We start from the raw sequence: 12,260 nt of genomic DNA on the forward strand, positions 1-12,260 counted from the left end.
ATAATTCATTTTCTGTTTGCAATGTATTACAGAGATGTTGATTTACCACATGTAAAAATTTCAAAGTTGTATCTGAAGCTGTTTCTGAATTATACGTGATTATCCATTGGGATGCTGTGCTTTGGTCACATTTTTTCCTATTAAGCTATATATAGAGATTTTCCACCACATAAACGGTCATAACTTTTTAACCAGTTGAGACAGAGCGATAATTTTTCACTCTAGTTAATGTTTCACTCCCCTTTATTTTTCTACGCTAAATTAATACCCATAGCCACTATTTTGAAAAATTCTTGCAAGTGCCTACTAAGAGGGTTGAACTTGAACCTGAACATGCTCCTTCTTCTTCTTCTTCTTCTTCTTCTTCTTCTTCTTCTTCTTCTACTAATAACTACAACTAGATAGGTACTACTCCTCTCCTGAATGATCGGAACCGTTTAAGAAACTAAATTACGGGTTCCACCGGCGCAGCTCTCTAGACTTCCAGTCCCACAGTGCCCAGTATGGGCGGGAGACCTTACCCCCGATGTTCCTCGAGCCTCGAGGTAGTTTCACTTTATAATTGTTTTAGCTTTTGAACTGTGGATCTTTTGTCAAACGTTTTATTTTAATTTTTCAAATTTAGTAGCACTTTAAAGGTCTGCGTTAGGTATCGCTCTGCTGTACTGTAACTGTAAGAGCGTAAGAATAACATGGTAAAAGTACTGTAAAAGTATGCTGATGAAAATGATATTGACAATGAAATTATAATAAAAGAAGAACAATAGAACTTATAAACAAATCAATAAAGAAGCTTTAAAAAAATGAAATTTAAAAGAAGTAAGAAAAGACTGCCTCAAGAAGTGAAAAAAATTGTCCCTGTTGTTGAGATGTGAAGTGGACATAATCGTGTCTGTTAAGAATTAGAAGAAATGAAAGATGCCACTTTTTATTTTAAATGTAGATTGCACATTAGCAGAACACTAAAAAAAAAGTAAAGAAAGAAAATCCAATGTGGCAACTTGGTTGCTAGTGAAAAAAGTAAAATTACTCCGCTCAGCATTGCTGCTGGTGTGATGTCTAGTGTTAGTTAGGTGTCACTATATTAGAGTGATATCTTGTTACTTCATATTTTCGTTTTAAAACCTGTAGAACAACTTCTTATATGACCATTGTTTTAGTTTTCCGCAGCCATTATAATTCAATTTGAAATATTGAAAGGTACTGGAGAGGAGTCTTAGCGGGGTTTTTTTTTTGTCTGTTAGTTTTAGTTATAGGTCATAGTGCAGGTCCAAGTGTTGGAAATGTACAATGTTTTATTTTTATTTTAAGGTTAGTTGAAGGAATACTTTCCTTAGCTCAAGGAACGTGCAGAAGACCTCCCCTATTTACTACTTACTACTACTACCCAAGTACTAGTGCTAGACTACTTCTTCCGCCACCTCACTCCTAAACGGACTGACACCACAGGCAACTGATATTATTCTCTCTCTCTCTCTCTCTCTCTCTCTCTCTCTCTCTCTCTCTCTCTCTCTCTCTCTCTCTCTTGAGTGTGTATCTGTCTGTCTATTTCTGCCCATCTCCCCTCTTTTTACTAATAAGTTTGTAGGTGTTTGGCAAATTCTCAAGAACAGCCAAGATATATGCGGCTGTGTGGCACTCACTTCCGGATTGGAAGGTCCTGGGGTCGAGCCTCGTCAAGGACTCACATTCTCTCACTGTACTCATGTGTATGATTTCCTATCCGCTAAGAGCGTTGTCTGTCAGAAGAAAAACATCGCCTAACGTTCTACTTGTTACGTGTTGCTGCTAGTCATGGATCCTTTGTAAAGTGCTTTGAGCATGTTTGGTGGATATTGCGGCTTATGAAAGCTCAATTCTTTTTTTTTTATATTTATATATATATATATATATTATATATATATATATATATATAAAAGATACAGGATGATGACGGGCATGCGCTACTTTATGATGTAGTATAAACCATTCCTAATATATGATTTTGCTAAATAGGCCTACACTCAAATTTTACGAGTGTATCTGGTGGCAAATATTAGACACTCGTTGCCACTGTGATTTTGATGAAACTTGGCTTATACACAGATACATGAATTTTCCTAATACGGCTTCAAACATGCGATCTGAACTTCAATTTATAATGAAGTAATTTTTCTCAAATGACAGCTTGATTGAATGTGACAAGATCCTTTTACTTAATACAATTCAATTTAGTGTGGTCTGTAGTTGTTTGCCTAATATTAGAATGCACAGAATTTGAATTTTTATTGACTTTAAATATTGAAAACAACATGCCTTTGGCTTTCCATTTGTGCCATTCCATTCAGCTTTTGACCTAGTCCCTGATTTGAGTACCACGTCACAAATTTAAGTTCTTCGAGAAAACTCTCGACTTACTTTCTTATTCTTCTAACCTACTGAACTGTAACACCTTTGTCTCAGTTGGAGAAAATATTGCAATTTTTAAACTTAATATTTAGGTATTTATGTTATGATCTTTTATATTATTCCGTGTTTTTCAGCTTCCATCATATCACCCTGAGGAAAGTTGGCTAATTTATGACTTTTGTGTCTATGAATGCAAGCAGGGCAAAAAGCAATTGACTTCAAGCAAAGGAGTTCGCCCTAACCAGAGGTAGGAGGTTGTTTTTGGACGGGGCAGGAGGTGTTTTTTTACTTTTACATATTTAAAAAAAAATGAAAACATTATATGCACAAGGTTATAATATTTCAGAATTACTCGGAAGTAAATTATCACCATCAGCTTTTCTATCTTGATTGCCAAGACAATTTTAATAAAGCAATCAAACTGATTCTGAATTTTAAAACATCCAGAGGAAGAGGCAATGTGTGCCTATCTGCAGCTCATTTACAGTCTTCAGTGGGCGGGCTGCACGATGTAATGCAGCAAGACAATAGTTCAACTATTACCAGAACAGTTTTAAAAAGTGAAAGACTTGATTTGTTCAAAAAATCTGATTGAGCTGGATTAGTATTATTATTGAATGTCTTATTAAGATTTATTTTCAATTGCTCTATAATCTGCATGTTGAAATCCTTCACAATTGAGTTATGCAAGTGACAACGCTATTAATATTTTATCATACTATGTTGTGGATAATTTTATTATTTTGTAATAAAAAGTTTTTCTTACCATGCAGGACTCTGAAATTAATACTGGCTTCTGAGGGTTACAGGGGCTAATCACAACCATGAAAATCACCCATGCGATAAATTGGTAAGACTCATTCATTTTATACTTATTTTCCATCGACATTTTGTCCCTGCAGTTTTTCGCTGCCGAAAATTTTACACTTGACAGCAATTAATCGCAAATTCTATTTTAGTCGCAATTAGACTCAATTTTTTTTATAAATATGTATTATTTTTTCTTTTCTTGTTACTTTATATTTTCAGTACTTAATTGTCCCTCCCCCCTCCCACTATTGAGTGTAATATATAGTAATAGATTAGTTAGGTAAATGCACTGTTGACACCAGGACCAAATGTTTAAAGGACAACAGCCATTCCAACTCATATTTTATTACGATACATTCAAGGTGGCGCACTGAGATGGAGAGATGATGACCAGCTTGTGACAAAATCGACTGTTCCAGAATTTGTATTTTTTTTATTAAAAAAAAAATTTCTTGGAAGGGTTCTGGGCAGAGAGTTCACATTTTTCTATCCCTTATATTTGTTTTCCCTTTCCATGTTGCTCCCTGTCTTTGTTATGGATTAAGATTGCTCATTTTTTTCCTGGTCCTTGCGGGGGTCTTTAATTGGGAGGCAGACAGTCAAATACAGTACCTTTCTTCTTGAGATGATTTTTTATACTGTAAATCATCTCTCTGTTATGTACTGTTATAGTTATAGGTTTTGAATATTATTGCATTATGTAAATGTTTTAGCAGGATCCTTTGCTTGTGTCTCGGTGAGACTTTGAGGTAATGTCAAAATTGGTACATCTTTGAGGTGCTCGTGAAATCTACTGTTCCCTATTTATTGAATCAGTCACCATATCATCATCCTTTTTATAGTGTTGTAAGCGCTATTAAGTCCTGTAAGACAATATAAGCAGATCTAGGTGGTGGTATTTTTTTGGGTCTTTTTTTTTGTCTTTGTTTTTTTTTTTGTTCCAGATAAGGAATTTTAAGATTTGATGGTTGTCCATAGACTTTTCAAAATAAAATTTGACTTTGACTATGAGTACGATGCAGTTATAAGTGCTTGATTTCTGAGGACTAATTATAAATGGTGACCATTGCGTTTTTGTATGCCATGAAAACGTTACAAAGACAATGAAGCGACGTTTTTTGGGAATTCTGCAGTCATTCATTTAACCCTGAATTTGATGAGCGCCTGTTGCATTTTAGTTCATTCAAGTATTTTAGAGTGACAAACACAACTCGTGCATTATGGGTTTATATGCAGATTTTTGTCTTTAAATTGTCAATAAAAAATAAAATGCTTTTTATTGTTTTGTTAGCTGGCAGGTCTGAATTGAATGCTATTGCATACAATTTTGTACTTTTAATCTTTTTTCTTTTTACATTTAGCCATCCTCACTTTATCCGGAGAATCGCCTGCCCCTCGTGAATGAGACAGTGAAGGCTATGGCTAAAACAAAGGTGTCCACAACCCAACTTAGGCAATACATTCAATCAAGCCAAGGATAAAATGTATTGCCTAAAGATGTCGAAGATTTGCAGCGGAATTGTTCAAGACTGATATTGACAGGACGGACGGTGAGACGGTACAGGAATTACTGAGAGAGATAGAGGAGGAAGGAGGTGTAACAAAGTTCAGTGTGAATGAGGATGTTGGTTTTGAGTATTTGTTTTAAGTAACGGGAAGAATGAGGCGTGATTTGAGTGTTTTTTGTGATGTGTTTGTTATGGATGCAACATACAAAGTAAATCGATATTTGTATCCACTTGTGAATATTATGTGCATAGATGATGAGGGTCATGGCGGGCGAAAGACTGGAAATCCATGACCAACCTGAAACTGACATTGTACCAGTATGACGTGTGACAAATACACAGGAAGGACTGTATCGAATTGTATCTTCAGTGACAAACAGGATCAATAGCTTGTTTCAAGTTATGGTAGAACATCAGTTTCTGCAAAGAATCTCCCAGTTGGAACAATTTTTGACTCTTGTCTCTGAAGATAAAGACTTTGACATTGTTGACATGACTGACTTAATACAGACAAATCCCCATTCTAACCCTCTTTCTGACTTTTCAGAGACACCAGACATTGTAAATGCACGTACTGACCAGAGACCACAGACATTATAAATACACACTCTGCCCAGACAGAGACCACAGAAGTTATGGACACACAGACTGACCAGACAGAGACCACAGACGTTATGGACACACAAACTGACCAGACAGAGAGACCACAGACGTTATGGACACACAGACTGCCCGGACAGGGACTCCAGATAACAGAGACATGCGACCATAAAGATGCCATTGACACGACAGAGACAGTTAGACTGCGAAATTTTTCAAATGTGACTCTACACAGGAAATTTCATACAGAATTCCCTTAATACCTTTACTCATTGTCCATTTGTAAAATTTATTTTCATGTAATAAACCACCAAAAAAGTAAATTTTTAACGTGGGTGGGGGCTGTCACGTTACTGTAAACGAGCTTAAGTCTCAATGGGATATTAGCTTTAGGCAACCACAAGTTGGTATTTTTCAAACCTGTTGCTATGCTATCTTGTGATGACAACGTCTCTCAGTCGCCAAACGTCACCAGCTATCCTTCACATAATGCAGGGTTGATTGTGTGAAGTACGTTTGGGGCCGGAAGATAGCAAGGCATAGTGCAGGCTACTGTACTGTGTCAGTCCGTGAACGGGTGACCAATTCATAGTACAGAGAAGGCAAATCTGTTACTATGTGTCCCAATAAAAATATAACACAGAGAAGGCCGAAACTGTGTTATACAGGTCGGTACAGAATAAAACAAATATAACACAGGAGACCAAACACTGTGTTGTAGAATATCAAAATTTCAAAGGTGGTCGGTCAGTGACGAAATAAAAAGGGACATTATAAGTCGTAATATCACATCCCAATAAAAGAGTGTGATAGTAAAAAGGTGCCCGTTAACAATTGAGTCGGTCAAGTCTCTATCCAGATTCAAAAGGATAGTGCAAAGTCCTGTATGTAAAACAAATTTGAGAAGCATGGTTGTTCTCAATACTTGTTGGGTCGTGATCGGTATAGAGTGAAGTAGTGTTCATTAGTGCCGCGCTGAGGACCGGACCGAGGACTGGTCCCACGGTCTTTTAGCTGTGAACCGTGGTCCGGTCCCAAAGAGGAAGACCGCCGGCGGTCCTCACTTCTTATATCCTTTCAACGGTCTGGCGCCATACTACTTCCCCAGCGATTCGTTGCCTCGGTCCTTTGCCTATCTTCCACCAATCACCACCCATCCCACTTAATTAATCGCACCCACCCCCCTTTGCCATACACTAAACGACACAGACGACCATAGAGGCAGACGACCACCTCCCTCCACTCCGCAAACCGCCCTTTCGTGTGTGAGATGGGGGGAACAGGAGGCGCACGCCTTGGACGATTCCATTATACGGGGTAAATTTCAAAATTTACTACACCATAATGATCGCAATGACAATGATCTATGATGAAGGCATGACCCCTCTTCTCTAATGGGTTATTGTTTGAAATGTATGTGACTACTAAAGATGTGTGTGTGTGTGTGTGTGTGTGTGTGTGTGTGTGTGTGTCTCAAACCTAGCAAGTTGCAAGTCTGATTTTTTGTTTTCTTTTGTCCATCTCTTGTCGCCACTCCTTTCTATCGCATTGTTGTCATTTAAAATAATACAATAATATTAAAATTTCGTTTGGTGTTTTAACTAATCAAATAATATGAGTTTCATTAGTTTCTTCCTTCCAAAAAAACCAGTTATAACGTCTGTATTTTTAAAAGGTCCAATAGAATATTTGGGGACCCATAGCTCAGTTGATAGAGCACTCTCTTTATACGCAAAGGGCCAGAGATCGATCCCGGGTGCAGTCGAGTTTTTTTCTGAATCCCTGTCTACTCAGCAGTGAATGGGTAGCTGGGTTTGTTAGATCTGGCGAAAAGTCACCATCGACCCCACTTATTACTTATTACTTATTACCGCATCCACCCCCTCTTATTATAACTTCACGTCTCTCTCTTACTCTTCAATGCTCGCTGCCCTCTCATGTGTGTGTGTGTGTGGGGGGGGGGGGGGTGGGGGGGGGGTAGGAGTTGCGTGTGTGTATAAACGCCACGAACAACTCGATCAACGCCTTGGGTGATTCCATTATCTCCGTTAATGGGGATAAATTTCAAATTTTATTCACGCTAAATTATCGAAGTAACAATGAAGTACTGTGATCAAATAAAGAAGGCATCACCCCTCTTCTCTAATTAGGTTACAATTTGAAATGAGTGTGACTACTCCGTGTGTTTTACTCCTGTAGACCACGGTTTTCATCGTGTAGCGGTCTTTAACGGTTCAAGAATGAACGATCCCATGGTCCCAAAGGTCAAAACGGTCTCTCAGGAATGTTCAATGTCGAAAAGGACCGCCGGTCCTAGGACCGGTCCTTGCGGTTTTCATTTCCCAGGGACCGTAGGACCGTGGTCCTTAAGCTTGCCAAGGAAGGCCCCGCACTAGTGTTCATGCTACACATCTTCACGAAAAATCAGAGCAATGCTGTGTCAAGATTACACAGGAGCAAGAAGACAAGATTTGTTTGTGTGTCTTTATATGTTACGGAATAGGTACATTTTGGTTGTCAAAACTTTCATTTTTATTGTGACATTTTCTTGATCTTTTAAAATAAAATTATAATTTAATTTAATCAACAGACTTGTTTAATAATTTAAAGATATACTTTTGTGGGGACCTTTTGTAAAATCATTAGTCCGATTGTAGTAGACACCTGAAACTATTTTCAAGAATAATGGCTATATCCAATATCTTTTTATATTGGGACATCGCCTATGACCAATGGATTCGAACCATGTGATTTATTTCGGTGGGCGTGTCCGGTTGCCATGGTGACGGCCGCCATCTTGGATTTTACTCTTCTCTTGGTGCTATTTTTAAAAGTTACTTTCTCAATAAGTTTCCATGGAATTTTCTTGAAATTTTGCATGATTGTATTTTTGTATATTATAAAAAAAAATACAGAGCATTTTTAAAATATTTTTAATAGATTTTTATTTATAAATTTAAAAAAAAAATAATTTTTCGGTATGATAAAAATCATGTTTTTTGACATAAAAATGTCAATTTTTCAAAAAATAATAAAGATATTTAAAATTCCTTCTGTATGATTTTAGATAATTACTATAGCTCTAGACATGCAAAGTTTTAAACAAATTGATTGATAAATGACAAAATAAGATAAAAAAAGAGTGTTAAAAAATGTCATTTTGAGAAAAACGAGATCAAAGATAACAATGAATGAAAATAATAAGACAAAACGGTACAACCAGCTCAAAACATACCAGCACCGTATGAGGGTCCCCCGTGTTCTTTTTCTGCCTCCTTCTGGGCTTTTTCACGGGCCTGAGCTTTTATTTTACGTCTTTCTTTCTCTTTATGTTGAGCAACCCTTATGCTTTGGTCAAGTCTTTTTGACTCTGCTTCCTGACTCAACATCTGGGAGTGTTCTCCCAGTCCACCAATGCTCAAAGACACTTTCAGGGATGCTATTTCTGTTGGACCAAAATTATGCTCTGCACCAAACTCAACTTTTTTTCAGGGAATGGAAGTATGTTTTATGGCATCTTGACCAAACAGAATTATGAAACCTTTCGTTTGGATTTTGGGTTGTCTTCATCTCACAACACTTCAACAAATCATATACAGGCTTCAAGTGCTCATGAAGCAAATCAAAATTCAAAGGTGTATGTACACGCTGCTTGTGTCAACAGGATACACATGGGCAGCACTATATATTATTATAAAAGCATCTGGAGTCCTGTTCAGGAGGACAATACCTATGTTGAGGGAAGTCATTGGTGGAATAACCGTGGTAAAGACCAGCAAGAATAGCTCATCTCATTTCTTTCCGCTGCGGCATTGCTTGGAATCGCTTTATCATAATACTACTATCACACACCCAATTCCAATCAAAGATTTGTGGCCACGGATCAACCATGAGCCATCATAACTTTCTTGCTTTCTTGGCTTTTGTAGCAAATAACTGTTGCCAACGTTTGGATTTTTTGGTCACTTTAGGTATATTTATAATAATCCAGTAAACATTGGAAATATTTAGAGATAATTAACGTGAATACATGTCAAAATTTGATAAAACAATTGATCAATCGGAATGTAAACAAATCGTAGTAAAAGTAATAGTAATAGATGCGAACTTTCACCCTGACTCAACATCCAATCCCTGGCGCGGAGTCGGAGGTCGAGAACAAGGTCAGCCAATCAGATCGCACCATTCGTGATCACGTTGTATTTACCTGACAACTTGACCTCTTATCAGCTGTTTGACACACAATCTTTGTTCGCGACTAACAGTTTCTAAACTCCTCCCCTGCCCATATTGTGATATTTATGAGACTGAAACCGTGTCAACTAGATGGGCAAAGAGTAGACTAAACTATCGATATCAAAATCTACAACATCGATATGTATTATAATGCTTTTCAGCTCTATTATTTTCAGTTGAATTCTCACAAAAAATTGAAAAGTTTGGTATTTTCATGTCGACTTCCATGTTTATGAAAGACGATTTACAAACTTTATATTATCCAAATGACCTTCTCAGTGCTGAAAATATGTGAAAAAATGATTGTTCTTTTATAATAAATAAAAAACTGAAATTTTATATTTTGACCCAAAAATCGATATTTCAGGTGTCGCCCCTCCCCTTAACGGTTCAAGAATGAACGATCCCATGGTCCCAAAGGTCAAAACGGTCTCTCAGGAATGTTCAATGTCGAAAAGGACCGCCGGTCCTAGGACCGGTCCTTGCGGTTTTCATTTCCCAGGGACCGTAGGACCGTGGTCCTTAAGCTTGCCAAGGAAGGCCCCGCACTAGTGTTCATGCTACACATCTTCACGAAAAATCAGAGCAATGCTGTGTCAAGATTACACAGGAGCAAGAAGACAAGATTTGTTTGTGTGTCTTTATATGTTACGGAATAGGTACATTTTGGTTGTCAAAACTTTCATTTTTATTTTGACATTTTCTTGATCTTTTAAAATAAAATTATAATTTAATTTAATCAACAGACTTGTTTAATAATTTAAAGATATACTTTTGTGGGGACCTTTTGTAAAATCATTAGTCCGATTGTAGTTGTAAATTTCTTTATATTCTAATGTCATAAAATCAGTGACACCACTGAATTCCTACCAGCGCTTTTACTCACTGAGTCCCTACCACCAGCGCTATTACTCACCCAGTCCCTACCACCTGGGCGGGGTTCCTGACCTCCCATAGTGGGCAGGGGGGTTCATACTGTGTCTTCTATCCCCTTATATCTGTTTTCCAACATGCTTTCTGTCTTTGTCTTGGAATGAGATTACTTGGTTTTGTCCTGGTCCTGGCCGGATCCCCTGGCTGAGAGGGAAGCAGTCGAATGTATAGTTAGTTTTGGGAGATGATATTTTTTTCATTGTAAATCATTTCTCTGTTATGTACTGTATTATGTTTTATTTACATATTATATTTGATTTGTTAACATTTGAGTGTATTCCTCTTAGTCGGGACCTGTGCTTGTGTCTGGATGAGACTTTTAGGTGATCTTAAACTAAGTACTTTGATGGTGTGCTCTTGGAATCTACATCTGTTTCCCATTTGAACAAATTCCCCTTTGTCTTACCTTTTCTTGGGTGCTTTAATTGAATTCTATAACATTTTACTATCCCATTTCTTCCTTTTTACTGGCGCTGATATGACCTTAATGTGTTGCAAGCGCCGTAAAACCCTCAAAAACAAACAAACAAACAGTCCCTACAGCAGCGCTTTTACTCATTGAGTCATAGAGCTTTTACTCACCGAGTCCCTACCACCAGTGCAATTACTCACTGAGTCCCTACCACCAGCGCTTTTACTCACTGAGTCATAGAGCTTTTACTCACCGAGTCCCTACCACCAGTGCTATAACTCACCGAGTCCCTACCACCAGCGCTTTTACTCACCGAGTCCCTATCACCAGCGCTTTTACTCGAGTCATAGAGCTTTTACTCACCGAGTCCCTACCACCAGCGCTATAACTCACCAAGTCCCTACCACCAGCGCTTTTACTCATTGAGTCATAGATCTTTTACTCACCGAGTCCCTACCACCAGCGCTATAACTCACCGAGTCCCTACCCAGCGCTTTTACTCTTCGAGTCCCTACCACCAGTGCTTTTACTCCTCGAGTCCCTACCACCAGCGCTTTTACTCACTGACACTGTCCCTACCACCAGTGCTATTACCGAGTTATAGAGCTTTTACTCACTGAGTCCCTACCACCAGTGTTACAACTCACCGAGTCCCTACCACCAGCGCTTTTACTCACTGACACTGTCCCTACCACCAGTGCTATTACTGAGTTATAGAGCTTTTACTCACTGAGTCCCTATCACCAGCGCTTCTACTCACTGAGTCATAGAGCTTTTACTCACTGAGTACCTACCACCAGTGCTATAACTCACAGAGTCCCTACCACCAGCGCTTTTACTCACTGACACTGTCCCTACCACCAGTGCTATTACCGAGTTATAGAGCTTTTACTCACTGAGTCCCTACCACCAGTGCTTTTACCGAGTCATAGGGCTTTTACTCACTGAGTCCCTACCACCAGCGCTTCTACTCACTGAGTCATAGAGCTTTTACTCACTGAGTCCCTACGACCAGCGCTATTACTCACTGAGCCCCTACCACCAGCGCTTTTACTCACCGAGTCCCTACCACCAGCGCTATTACAGAGTCATAGAGCTTTTACTCACTGAGCACCTACGACCAGCGTTATTACTCACCGAGTCCCTACCACCAGCGCTATTACTCAGCGAGTCATAGAGCTTTTACTCATCGAGTCCCTACGACCAGCGCTTTACTCACTGAGTCCCTACGACCAGCGCTTTTACTCACTGAGTCCCTACGACCAGCGCTATTACTCACTGAGTCCCTACCACCAGCGCTTTTACTCGTTGAATCCCTATCACCAGCACTTTTACTCGCCGAGTTCCTACCACATGGCTATTACTGAGTCCCT

The 12,260-nt window shown here is 38.7% G+C and overlaps 1 protein-coding gene across 1 annotated transcript in view; it reads left to right on the plus strand.

Moving 5' to 3' along the window:
- The window catches only part of LOC144965539 (peptidyl-prolyl cis-trans isomerase FKBP8-like), a 184,352-nt gene extending 173,346 nt beyond the window's left edge, over nucleotides 1-11,006 (plus strand). The window contains exon 11 of the transcript XR_013644048.1: nucleotides 10,975-11,006. The gene's annotated coding sequence lies outside the window, so the exon portion shown is untranslated. The remainder of the gene's footprint in view (nucleotides 1-10,974) is intronic.
- Nucleotides 11,007-12,260: the final 1,254 nt, after the last annotated feature.

The sequence above is a fragment of the Berghia stephanieae genome, chromosome 2 (genome assembly GCF_034508935.2).
Source record: "Berghia stephanieae isolate SIO BIC M18660-M18661 chromosome 2, UCSD_Bste_1.3, whole genome shotgun sequence".
Classification (NCBI taxonomy): domain Eukaryota; kingdom Metazoa; phylum Mollusca; class Gastropoda; order Nudibranchia; family Aeolidiidae; genus Berghia; species Berghia stephanieae.